This window comes from Citrus sinensis, chromosome 5 (assembly GCF_022201045.2).
Source record: "Citrus sinensis cultivar Valencia sweet orange chromosome 5, DVS_A1.0, whole genome shotgun sequence".
Taxonomy (NCBI): domain Eukaryota; kingdom Viridiplantae; phylum Streptophyta; class Magnoliopsida; order Sapindales; family Rutaceae; genus Citrus; species Citrus sinensis.
This window is the reverse complement of record NC_068560.1, coordinates 15018192-15031024: the sequence shown is the minus strand read 5'-3', so window position 1 is coordinate 15031024 and position 12833 is coordinate 15018192. Positions and strand designations below refer to the sequence as shown.

General features: G+C 35.3%; 1 pseudogene; it reads left to right on the top strand.

The window, feature by feature from the left end:
• Positions 1-3402: 3402 nt before the first annotated feature.
• Positions 3403-9583, top strand: LOC127902269 (uncharacterized; annotated as a pseudogene).
• The last annotated feature ends 3250 nt before the right edge of the window (positions 9584-12833 follow it).

Genomic DNA, 12833 nt, shown 5'->3' with positions numbered 1-12833 from the left:
TATTTAGGCGTCTTTAAAATTTCTAATGAATTAATTGGGCTTTCAACAGTCAACTTATATTATATATTAGTTGCGAAGTTGTTATTAGGGGTGGGCAAATCGGGTTTCGATTTAGGTTGCTCGGGTTTTGGTTTGGGTTAAAACCCGATCGGGTTGGAGAATTGAACTCAATCGGGTTGAAAACGCCAACCCGAATCGAACCGAACCAAATTAAATTCAATTCGGTTCGGGTTCATAATTCGGATCGGATTGGGTTGGTAATTCGGGTTAAAATTTTGGTTTGGGTTAATTCGGGTTAGTTTGGGTTAAAAGAATTCAATTTAAAAATTTATTTAGAATGAGTTGGAACAATTTAATCCAAAACATTCTGGCAGCAACTACTTAAAATACAAAAATCTCAACAAGTCTTTTTAAAGTTAACAAAACATAAAACATAAAACATGTAGTCAAGTACAATAAAACTACTAATTGCAAATCTAAAAATTAAAATGGCAAACGGCATGATTAAATACCTCCACATGACAAACAAGGCTAATAATCCATCTCTAACACCATCAATACTCAACACAACGCCTCCAAATTAGCAATAATTAACCCCCACCGTAGCAAAATATCAAGCAACAATTGATAGAAAATGAAGCAAATTAGTCCATTCTAAAGTAAACAAAAAACACAAATTAATTAATTAATTAACAATCTCCAATTTAATTAATAATAATAATAACAGCAACTCACAACAACAATCAACAGCAACAAAACGACCCGAAATATTTGTATTGAGTATGGATGGCTGCCACAAAACCTTGATTGATGGGAAGTGAGTTCGTTGTACCTCTTCTTTGAAAATATCAGATAGATCAATAATCTCAAAACCTTCAACACTTCTCTTTTCTTTTGGCATCTCGCACAAATCTTAGTCCCCAACGATACGTGAACTTATTAGTATATCTTTAGACACTTTCATAGAGATACTCCATTCCTTTATTGTCAAGTTTCCACATAGTGAGTTCGTTGTGGCCAGTGATTGAAAACCATGATTTGGAGTGGAGATGGTCAGATCTGGTAAACAAGGTAGTGATGAGAGTAATGGCAGTAGTGGTGAAGGTCAACTCATAGTAGTTTGATAAAAAAATCAACTTGAAGTGGCGATTGTCGTGCTTGGTTCGTAAAGGAGATTATGCTGGTTAATCATGTTAGCCTATATGTTTATAAATATTGATTTTGATGATAACAAACCACATGTATTTATTGAGTCAAGATTTATGAATTGTGCTTTTATAATAAGAAAATGATGTTATGGGATTAAAGCATTTTGGACTAAAATGAAAGTAATTTTAAAATCTTTGATAGTATTTTAAATTTCGGATTTGGACCTATTTGAAACTATTTAAATGTTTTTGGACCATTCTATAATTTCACATAGTTTGGGCAAAGTCATAATTTCATAAAGTTGTGGGATTGACAAAGCATTATTCTAAAGTTCTGAAATTGGACCTTTTTGAAAACTTTCATAACGTTTTGGGCCACACTACAGTTTTATAAAGTTTTGGGGTCAAACTATAAATTTGGAAAACTATTCACTGTAGCAGTTACTGTAGCAAGCGGAAATCCGGATTATGACAAACGGAAGTCCGGATTTTAGGCAGAATCTATCCGAATTAAAAGCGGAATTCCGGATCCTGACAAACGGAAATCCGGTTGTTGGGCAGTAAGCTACTGAGCGTAAGCGGAAATCCGGATGTGACAAAGCGGAAATCCGGATGTTCAGAAATTCAAATTTGTGGCTGTAACGGTAACATTAAGCGGAATTCCGGTTGTCCATAACCGGTAATCCGGTTACGACCAAAATGTGCATAACGGCTAGTTTTCGAGCTCAAACTATAAAAACTCAAATCCAACTCATTTTCAATCTCTCCAACAAGCAAAAACAAAAAGCACACGTGATATCTTGAGCTTACAACTTGCAAAACACAAATCATTGAATCATTCATTGTTCTTCATCTTTGAATATCTACTTATTGAGTGAGTTTCATTGTATCTTTCATTTCTTCAATTTATTTGTAAGAGTTTGAGTGTGTGAGACACTTGAGTGAAGAGATTGGGAGATAATCTCTTTGTTGTAAAGGTTTATTGACACCTCAAAGTCAATTGTAATTGTTGAAGCCTTGGAAAGGCTTGGATAGTGAAATCCTCGAGCTTGGATCGCTTGGAGGCGTGGACGTAGGCGGAGATTGCCGAACCACGTAAAAATTCGTGTGTTTGTTTCTCTTCTCCCTTACTCTTTAATTATCGTGCTATTATTGAACTTATTGTTTTCTATTATTGTTAAGACATTAGATTGCTTGTTGTGTGGATTTGTTAGGATAATTTTTAAAATTCCAATTCACCCCCCCTCTTGGGTTGCACACTTGTATTTCATTTGGTATCAGAGCTAGGTGCTCTTATTTAGATTTAACCATCTAGAGTTAAAGATCAATGGCAACTCAAAACGATTCCACATTTAGGGAAGGACAGTCCACCACTAGACCACCTTACTTTGATGGAAACGATTATCCATATTGGAAAACTAGGATGAGAATTTACTTGCAAGCCTTAGATTATGAGATTTGGGAAATCGTTAATGATGGTCCTTTCATGCCCTTGACTAAAAATGAAGTCGGAGAAGATATTCCAAAACCTTCACGGGATTGGAATGAATTTGAAAAGAGAAAAGCTTCTCTAAATTCCAAAGCCATGAATGCCTTATTTTGTGCACTAGATAAGAAAGAGTTTCATAGAGTGTCTAGTTGCGAAAGTGCTAATGAGATTTGGCACAAACTTGAGGTTGTCTATGAAGGCACGAACCAAGTGAAAGAATCTAAAATAAGTAGGTACACTCGACAATATGAATTGTTCCAAATGGAACAAAATGAAAATGTGTACTCTATGTATACTAGATTCACGGACATAGTGAACACTCTAGGAGCCCTAGGAAAGACTTTTTCAAATAGCGAAAAAGTCAAGAAAATCATTAGGTCTCTACCTAAGGAATGGAGACCAAAAAGGACTGCCATTGAGGAAGCCAAGGATTTAAATGTGTTACCTATTGATGATTTAATTGGCTCTCTTATTTCATATGAAGAAGATTTGGCAGCTGAAAAAAGGCATGAGGAAAAGAAGAAGAACATTGCTCTCAAGGCTTCAAAACGTGAGAGTGATGAGGAAAGCGAAATGGATGATGAGGAGTTGGCTATGTTAGCTAGAAGATTCAGAAAATTTTACAAGAAGAATAATGAGCAGAGAAAGTTCAGAGGCTACAAGAATAAGAAGGAGAAGAAGGAGCCAATCACTTGTTATGAATGCAAGAAGCCCGGACACATACGACCAGAATGTCCTCTTCTCAACAAATTCAAGAAGAAGGCTATGGTGGCCACATGGGATGATAGCGATGAGGAAACAAGTGATGAGGATGAACAACAAGAAATGACAAACTTAGCTCTCATGGCCATTGGGGAAGAATCATGTGATGAACTTGATGAGGTAAGTGTTCTTCCTACATATGATGAATTGCATGATGCTTTTAATGATTTGCATGATGAGCTAATGAAGATTGGTAAAAAGAATATAAGTCTTAAAAAGAAGATGATAGAGCTTAAGAATGAAAATGATTCATTTAGTGCAAAGATTACATGCCTAGAATTAGAAAATAAGACATTGCATGATAGTATTGCATCATTTGAGAATTCTAGCACTTCACATGAGCACTTAGAGTCACACATGAATGACTTGAAAAATGAGAATGAAATGCTTAGAAAGAAGAGTAATGAACTAAATGAAATTGTGCTAAAATTCACAAATGGGCAAAAGATGTTGGACAATTTGCTAAACTCACAAAAATGTGTATTTGACAAAAGTGGCATAGGTTATAAACCGAATTTGAAACAAAAATTTTACAATAGTTATTTTGTAAAGAATACATCTATCAACAATAAAATTGTATGTCATTATTGCAATCAAGATGGTCATATGAAAAATAGATGTGCAGTGAAGAGAAATGCATATTATGGTATGAAATGTGTTTGGGTTCCGAAAGGAACCATTGCTAACTCTCAAGGACCCAAAAAGGTTTGGGTACCTAAAACTTGAGATTTTCTCTACAGGGCTTGAAGAAGAAGAAGAATAAATGGTACTTGGACAGCGGCTGTTCAAGACACATGACAGGGAATTATTCTTGGTTCTCAAGCTTTACTAAGATCGAAAATGGTGGAGATGTATCGTTTGGAGATAATTCAAAAGGAAAAATCATTGGGATTGGAAATGTCGGTAATGTATCCTCTACTCTCATTGAGAATGTGTGTTTGGTTGAAAACTTGAAACACAACTTGCTTAGTATTAGTCAATTATGCGATAAAGGATATAGAGTTATCTTTGATGAATCAAAATGTGTCATTGAGAATGCATGTGATGGGAAAGTCTTGTTTGTAGGAAATAGATGTGTTAATGTCTATACCATTAATATAGATTGTGCATCAACAAATGAGAAATGTCTTTCCGCATTGCATGATGATGGTTGGTTGTGGCATAGAAGATTAGGTCATGCAAGCATGGATTTGATTTCAAAAATCGTGAAAAATGATTTAGTAAAAGGCCTTCCAAAAATCAGTTTTCAAAAAGATAGAATTTGTGAAGCATGCCAATTTGGAAAACAAATCAAAACTTCCTTCAAAAGCAAGAATCATATCTCTACTTCAAAACCACTTCAATTACTTCATATAGATTTGTTTGGACCTTCTAGATATGCTAGTTTAAGTGGCAAATATTATGCATTTGTTATTGTGGATGATTATTCTAGATACACATGGGTATTATTCTTAGCTAATAAGGATGATGCCATTGATGCATTTCGAATTTTCTTTAAAAAGGTTCAAAATGAAAAAGGTTATTCTATTGCTTGTATTAGAAGTGATCATGGTGGAGAATTTGAAAATCATGCATTTGAAAATTTTTGTAATGACTTTTGCATTGAACATCAATTTTCATCACCTAGGACTCCACAACAAAATGGAGTAGTAGAGAGAAAGAATAGGTCTATTCAAGAAATGGCTAGGACCATGTTGAATGAAAACTCTTTGCCTAAGTATTTTTGGGCCGAAGCCGTCAACACCGCTTGTTATGTTTTAAATCGGGTGTTGATTAGACCTAATCTTAATAAAACTCCATATGAGCTTTGGAAAGATAGAAAACCCAACATTGGTTATTTTAAAGTTTTTGGATGCAAATGTTTTGTTTTGAACACAAAAGATAATCTTGGTAAATTTGATCCAAAATCTGATGTTGGTATCTTTCTTGGTTATTCAAATTCAAGCAAAGCTTATAGAGTTTATAATAAAAGAACTTTAGTTGTGGAAGAATCTATGCATGTTACATTTGATGAGTCTAACTCCTCCTCTACGGAGAAAGTTGTTGTTGATGATAATGCAGAAGAAGAACAACAAGAAGAAGCATCGAATGACAACCAAGAAGTCGCGCCACATGGAATTCAAGAGGAACATCATGAAGAAACAAATGCAGAGCAAAATGAAGGTACTTCACAAACACTCCCCAAGGAGTGGAGGTATGTGTCCTCTCATCCTAAGGATGTAATTTTAGGAGATCCCTCACGAGGTGTTACCACTAGATCATCTCTTAGGAACACATGTGAGCATGCTGCATTTATTTCTCAAATTGAACCAAAATCCTTTGCGGATGCGGAAAATGATGAATCTTGGATTATGGCAATGCAAGAGGAGTTGAATCAATTTGAGAGAAACAATGTGTGGGAGTTAGTTCCTAATCCAGAACATCAATCCATTATAGGCACTAAATGGGTATTTAGAAATAAAATGGATGAATTTGGTGTGGTTGTAAGAAATAAAGCTAGATTAGTGGCTCAAGGTTACAACCAAGAAGAAGGAATTGGTTTTGATGAAACTTTTGCACCTGTAGCAAGATTAGAATCCATTAGGATGTTGTTAGCATATGCATGTCATAAGGATTTTATTTTATATCAAATGGATGTCAAGAGTGCTTTCTTAAATGGATATATTATGGAGGAAGTTTATGTGAAACAACCTCCTGGTTTTGAAAATGAAAAATTTCCAGATCATGTGTATAAGTTATCCAAGGCTTTGTATGGTTTAAAACAAGCACCTAGAGCTTGGTATGATAGGCTTAAAAACTTCTTATTGGATAACAATTTTTCGATGGGAAAAGCGGACACAACTCTTTTTGTTAAGCATAAGAACTAAGACATACTTATTGTTCAAATTTATGTTGATGATATTATTTTTGGTTCTACTAATGAGTTGTTGTGTAAAGATTTTTCATCATGTATGAGCCAAGAGTTTGAGATGAGTATGATGGGAGAGTTGAAGTACTTCCTTGGACTTCAAATCAAACAAAACGAGGAAGGAATTTTCATAAACCAAGCCAAGTACGTGAAAGATCTACTCAAAAGATTTGGCTATGAAAATGGAACGGCAAAAAGCACTCCTATGAGTACTACCATCAAGCTGGACAAAGATGAGAAAGGTAAGGAAGTTGATATCAAGACTTATCGAGGTATGATCGGATCCTTACTCTACTTGACTGCTAGTAGGCCTGATATTATGTTTAGTGTTTGCTTGTGTGCTAGATTTCAATCTTGTCCTAAAGAGTCTCACATGCTTGCTGTCAAACGCATTTTTCAATATTTAATTGGCACTATTAATCTTGGCCTTTGGTATCCTAGAGGAACTCATATTGATTTAACTTGTTATTCGGATGCCGACTTTGCTGGGTATAAGGTTGATAGAAAAAGTACTAGTGGAACATGTCACTTCCTAGGTCATTCTCTTGTCTCTTGGTTTAGTAAGAAACAAAACTCGGTTGCGCTTTCAACCACCGAGGCAGAATATATTGCCGCAGGTAGTTGTTGTGCACAAATTCTTTGGATGAAACAAACCCTTAGAGACTATGGTATTAAGCTTGATCAAATACCTATTTTATGTGACAATACTAGTGCTATTAATCTTTCCAAGAATCCCATTCAACATTCTAGGACTAAACATATAGAAATTAGACATCATTTCCTTAGAGATCATGTTCAAAAAGGAGATGTTGTGATTAAATTTGTTTCCACTGAAAATCAACTTGCGGATATCTTTACAAAATCTCTTAGCGAAGAGCATTTTATAAAGATAAGACATGAGCTTGGAATGATGAATGTTGAATCTTAATTCATGTTTTACTATATAGCTTGATATGTTTGTTATTATATGGATTTATGGTTCATAAATTAGATAGCTTGATATGCTTGTAATTTTATGATTTTATGATTTTATGTTGCTTGCATTAAATGGCTTATTGAAAGGTTTTAAATCTTAAAATGATTTAAAATTAATCAATTTTTAAGGCCGGAAATAAAATGGTGTGTGTAATACAAGTTTAAGAGCTAGCAAATATTCCCTTTCTATTCATTTGGAAAATCATTTTTCCTTATTGATTTCTCTCGAGACAAATTCCGGATAATCGGATTTTCAATCCGGAAAAACCGGATTTGTTTTGGTTGCTCTCGGGACAACATTCGGATAACCGGATCTTCAATCCGGAAAACCGGATTTCCTAAGCTTCATTTCTGCTTCAAACCGGACTACCGGTTATAAAAACCGAAAAGCCGGATTCGCAAGCAAAGCTTGCTGGACCAAACCGGATTTCCGGTTATGTCAATCCGGAAATCCGATTTCGAGACTTTGGCAAACCGGCATTGCTATCCTCTGGATCCAACCGGCAAGCCAGTTCATGTTATCTGGAAAACCGTTTTTTTGCGTGGAACCTTGCTGGTAACAACCGGAATGCCGGTTAGTGAAAACCGGAAATCCGGTTTCGGGTTTCAAGCTTCTGGTCACAACCGGACTTCCGGTTAGTGCAAACCGGAATTCCGGTTTCGGAAGCTATTTCAACTGTTCCTCTTCCCTCTTCAAACGGAAATCCGGTTCTTGCTCTCTCTCTAAAACCCGGTTTCTCTCTCTCATTTTTCACTCCAAAATCCATCTTTTTTCTTCCTTTTTCACATCAAATTGAATCAAGAAAATCATTCCCCATCACTTCATTCACTCAAAAGCATCTTTAAACTTCATTTTCATCATCCAAAACTCTAGATCTCAAATTCTACCTAGGGTTTATCCAAATTTTTCTCTCTCTAGATTTCTCATTCTCAAGCCGTTTTTGATTCAAATTGTTTCTCAAAATCACTTTCAATCCTCATTATCTTCATTCTCCTTATCCTTTTCAATCCCAAATCAACCATATCACAACGTCTAGTTCACGGCCGGTTCGAAGAAAAGGCAAAGAACCGGTTCAACAAACCGACCGGCCACGGGAAGCAAGGAGCACCACCAATCAATCCAATTTTGAGTCCACACATTTTCAGAACAAGAAACATCTAGCCAAACGTTTTCATCAACAGTTCAGGACTCGTGAGGTACTCCAAACCTTTTTTATTTTACCGGATTGGTTGAATCATCTTAGTATTAGCAATAGAACTTTATTGCAATTGTTGGAAGATGTTGGTTGGCTTAATGCATTGTTGATTGAGGAGAATGTGTATCCCGACTTGGTGAAAGTATTTTACTCGAATATGGATTGTTCCGCGGAGAAAGAGAATCGAGTAATCACCACAGTTGGAGGAGTTTTGATTGAGTTTGATGATTCGGACTTGAACAACATCCTAGGATCCTCCGATAATGGCCTAGAAATTTTTTCACCTAGGAAACCTCCTGACATTGATGACTATGCTTATATTGATGCTGTTAAGAATATATGTCGTCGTGTCGACCTTTCCGATGAAGATTGTACTATCCATTTTCGCAACCTTTGTCTTTGTCTTCAAACTCGGATATTCCTTCGTTTTATTCAGAGTATTGTTCTTCCTAGATCAGGCCATTTGGATGAGGTCTCTCATATGGATGTCGCCTTGATTGATTGTATTCTTAGACATCGTCCAGTCGACTTAGGATATACCATTGTCCGAAACATGCTCAGCATACCTAAGTTGATTACCCGCTCCCTTCCATATGGTCATTTCATTACCCGAATCCTGAAATTTTTTGATGTATCTATTAAAGAACCGTCATGTAGACCGTCTAAGGGTATCGGAGATGAAGCTATTGTCGGCTTAGGCTTTGAGTGGAAGAATGGCACTTGGGTTAAATACTCTGAAAACAAGTTTACCTTCCTTGCTCCAAGTGATGATCGGCCACTTAATGATGTGGTTCCAGCCGATCAGCTACCCATTTTCTCACTCTCATTTCGGGGGCAGCGTAGACGCCGTGATCCTCCTGTGATTGCTTCAGATCCTGTTGTCTCTGCATCCGTTTCATCACCTCCACGGCCTCCTACATCTGGAGATGTTACTCTTCAGCAGCTTATGGATGAGGTGCGGACACTTTCAGTGCGGCAGACTGAGTTTCAGCAGCAGCGGCAGCTGCAGCAGCAGCTCATTCATGGGCAGCGCCTCCTCTTTGAGCACTTCGGCATTCCATATCCATTTCCACCTCCATCACATCCATCCTCACCACCTGAGTAGTATCTTATGCTTGTATTTGGACACACCTACATTTCATTTACTGCATTGTGTGTTCTTTTATTTTCGGCTCTATGGATGGTTATTATGATTTTTGGTTTATGGTTTTTGGATGATATGGATTTGTTGTGACTATTTATGTTGGATATTATGGATTTGTTTTTGTTGATCATTATGGATTATATGGATTTTTTTTATGCTTATGGATATTTTTTTTTACTAATGTGCTTATGTTGCGATTTTGATGATTGATAGGGGGAGCCTTTTATTCTTTTTGATGATGAAGGGGGAGAATGATTTAATTTGTGTTATGAAAATATATGCATGTATCTAGGGGGAGCATGTATGCAGGGGGAGTTTTTATTAAACTATTTTCAAATCATTTTTTAACTTGCATTGATTAAGGGGGAGCTTTTTCATAACAAGATTAAAGTTTTGAATGTGCTTTGTCATCATCAAAAAGGGGGAGAGTGTTAGCCTATATGTTTATAAATATTGATTTTGATGATAACAAACCACATGTATTTATTGAGTCAAGATTTATGAATTGTGCTTTTATAATAAGAAAATGATGTTATGGGATTAAAGCATTTTGGACTAAAATGAAAGTAATTTTAAAATCTTTGATAGTATTTTAAATTTCGGATTTGGACCTATTTGAAACTATTTAAATGTTTTTGGACCATTCTATAATTTCACATAGTTTGGGCAAAGTCATAATTTCATAAAGTTGTGGGATTGACAAAGCATTATTCTAAAGTTCTGAAATTGGACCTTTTTGAAAACTTTCATAACGTTTTGGGCCACACTACAGTTTTATAAAGTTTTGGGGTCAAACTATAAATTTGGAAAACTATTCACTGTAGCAGTTACTGTAGCAAGCGGAAATCCGGATTATGACAAACGGAAGTCCGGATTTTAGGCAGAATCTATCCGAATTAAAAGCGGAATTCCGGATCCTGACAAACGGAAATCCGGTTGTTGGGCAGTAAGCTACTGAGCGTAAGCGGAAATCCGGATGTGACAAAGCGGAAATCCGGATGTTCAGAAATTCAAATTTGTGGCTGTAACGGTAACATTAAGCGGAATTCCGGTTGTCCATAACCGGTAATCCGGTTACGACCAAAATGTGCATAACGGCTAGTTTTCGAGCTCAAACTATAAAAACTCAAATCCAACTCATTTTCAATCTCTCCAACAAGCAAAAACAAAAAGCACACGTGATATCTTGAGCTTACAACTTGCAAAACACAAATCATTGAATCATTCATTTTTCTTCATCTTTGAATATCTACTTATTGAGTGAGTTTCATTGTATCTTTCATTTCTTCAATTTATTTGTAAGAGTTTGAGTGTGTGAGACACTTGAGTGAAGAGATTGGGAGATAATCTCTTTGTTGTAAAGGTTTATTGACACCTCAAAGTCAATTGTAATTGTTGAAGCCTTGGAAAGGCTTGGATAGTGAAATCCTCGAGCTTGGATCGCTTGGAGGCGTGGACGTAGGCGGAGATTGCCGAACCACGTAAAAATTCGTGTGTTTGTTTCTCTTCTCCCTTACTCTTTAATTATCGTGCTATTATTGAACTTATTGTTTTCTATTATTGTTAAGACATTAGATTGCTTGTTGTGTGGATTTGTTAGGATAATTTTTAAAATTCCAATTCACCCCCCCTCTTGGGTTGCACACTTGTATTTCAAATCAGACCCAGTGGTGGATGGGATTTGACATGCAGGAAGAAGGAAGTGTGTTAATGGTGTCGGTCATTGGTAAAAGTGGCAAGTTTCATGGTAGTGGCTGGTGGAGAGCTCGCAGGTTTAGGTTACCTGTGCGGCGGCTACGCGACTGATTAAGGGCAAAGAACATTTGGGTTTTGGTTGACGGCTGACGATGAATCTGGTGGTGGCTTGAACAGAGGTGGTAGTGGCCGGAGATGGTGGCAACTAGGGCTTTATGATTTTTTTTTAAGCGATGGATTTGGTGGAGATTGATAAGGGTAACCAGGAAAGCTATGCAATTGGCACAAAAACACTCTGATACCAACTAATAGAGCTGGCACAACAGAAGCGAAATTGATAAGATAGGAAACACTAGTTATCGTTCTAGTCATGGACCAAGCTTACAGATTAGGTTACGCTCTAATCAAAGTATAATTAGATCTCATTCTAATCCAAACGATTCAACGAGATTTTTTTAATATCGCATTAAGCGAGATTAGATGACGTTGTAGTTCAAACAACTTTACAAGAGAGTTTTTTGATAGATAATCCCATAGGGAATTATAAAAGGGGTTTTATTGAATAATTGAAATTGAAGTTACAATAATAAGACCACTCTATTTATAATAGAGTAAACCTATAAATAGAGTAAACCTACTTTCCTAATTTAATTTAAAAATGAATACAAAATCACAATTACAATAGAAATAGAAGAATAAGACACATACCAAATTAACACTAATTAAAATAGAAAGTCCAAAAATAATAAAAATTCTAGAATCCTATAATAACGTCCTACATCATAAATGCAACTTAAGTATTGTTTAAGATATTAGAAATTGCATTTTTTATGGTTTAAGGCACGAGAATTATATATTAATAATTTGAGTGTGTTACAATAGGTCTTCATAGTAATTATGTTATATTAGCTCATAATAAATTGTCTTTAATAGTAATTCACATAATGAATATTTTTATAATAAATTATTTTATTAAGGGTAGGGTATTTGAACTGACAAAAAAAGTCTTTACGGCCATAATTTCTCAATAACTTTTAGGGAAAAGAACAAACACACCCCCAACATTTAGACAAAGGGACAAAAACCCCCCCTAACATTTCGAAAAAGACATTTACAGCCCTATTCACTAACGAAAATAATAACTTTAACAGAAATTACCGTTATACCCTTCTAGCATATAAAAAAATTATTGATTATCCAATTTGTCCATATATTATTAATAAAATTATAAATATACCCTCATTAACCAATTCCTCTATTTAAATTTTTATCAAATTTCCTCTTCAAGCCAAATAAATTTAATTCATTACTCAAGAATAAAAATAAATAAAATTGGTTATTAATGTTAACTTGTATTTCAATTAATACCATAATAAATAACATAAAAAATTAGTTATAAATATACAAGTTTAAATGATAACATGTGGAGAATTGTTAAATATACAAGTTTAAAATTTAAATAAAATTTTATGGTATTTCTACCACAAGTTAAACTTGTATATTTTTTTTTATATGC